Source organism: Halyomorpha halys, unplaced genomic scaffold, assembly GCF_000696795.3.
Source record: "Halyomorpha halys isolate HHAL.00 unplaced genomic scaffold, Hhal_1.1 Scaffold2336.1, whole genome shotgun sequence".
Lineage (NCBI taxonomy): Eukaryota > Metazoa > Arthropoda > Insecta > Hemiptera > Pentatomidae > Halyomorpha > Halyomorpha halys.
The window spans coordinates 12,947-14,148 of record NW_027107146.1 but is presented as its reverse complement, the minus strand read 5'-3'; the positions used below and the strand labels follow the sequence as shown (position 1 = coordinate 14,148).

Below are 1,202 nucleotides of genomic sequence, written 5' to 3'. Positions count from 1 at the left end.
CGTTGTATTTAGTGTGTCTACTATATCAAAATGAGGAGAAGGCTCACATATTTAGTAGAGAGAATAAAATGTAATTTCAAGCTCTCTTCCGTATTGCCCTTGGTGGAAGCAAAAATAAATCAATGTTTGGTTTGCAATACAAACGTTATAGTGTAAAAAAAAATTAAATAACATTTATTTTTGGTTATGCCGTTTTATATATACATGGCTGTGAATGTTTCATAAATCTATTTATTTATGAATAGTTGTATTAACATTTGAAGAATTATATATTTAAAAGATCAATATTATACTCGATATTTCAAGGTTAATAAATTGGTGTATTGTAATATATTAAACATTATAAAAGTATAGTTATAGGGGAAAAAATGTATATAAAAAAAAATTCTAAGAGAGAATATTAGCTTACTTGTTAATGCATCTCTGTAATTAGAAATTGTAATTTATTAGAAAAAATAAAAGAGAAAATAACAAACAAAATATGATATTAATAGGATAAATAATTTTAACAATTGTTAGTTTGACAATTGTGACTTTATCATACCATATATATATGATTATACTGGACTGTCGAAAGTCGAATGTGCCTGGACATTTTCGTTGAAGTTAGAGCTTTCAGCAATTCTCTTATAATGTCAGTCTTAGTACAGTCGTCCTGCAGTTAAGAACGTGTTTTAGTAAATTTGTAGCGTGTATCTTTTATACTAAAATGAGCAGAGGCAGACACAGCAGTGTGTGCTGATTGCAAAAATACTTCAGGCGCCTATTGGCATGACGATCTCATCAGGCAGATGATCCTCATGTCGTTCGGGACCAACGATCTGCAAGATAGGCGGTACCGTCGTGACTGTGGCCATAGAAGAAGTTTCATGGCCAATTTAACCTTTCACCTTTGTAACAGGCGATGTGACGTTTGGAGCCAGTCTGACGAAGTCGATGGTTGCATTGTCTGTTCCTTAAGGAAAACCTGACGGCGGTAGGGACTTTATCAGATTTAAGGTATGAAATATTTTAAAAATCAATATTATACAGGATATTTCAGGGTTAATATTTTGAAGATACAATACGTAAAGTTATATCAAAAAAGTGTATATAAAAATAATTCTAGGGAATAGAGGCTTGTTTTTATTTAGTATTGTATAGACAACTTTTTAATAAATGTATATATAAATATTGTATAGTTATTTTAGGAACTGTTTATG

General features: G+C 30.4%; 1 long non-coding RNA gene across 1 annotated transcript in view; it reads left to right on the top strand.

Moving 5' to 3' along the window:
• The first annotated feature begins 940 nt into the window (after window positions 1-940).
• LOC106691426 (uncharacterized) overlaps window positions 941-1,202 on the top strand; it is a 1,667-nt gene continuing 1,405 nt past the window's right edge. The window contains exon 1 of the long non-coding RNA XR_002945687.2: window positions 941-999. This is a non-coding gene — a long non-coding RNA (uncharacterized lncRNA). The remainder of the gene's footprint in view (window positions 1,000-1,202) is intronic.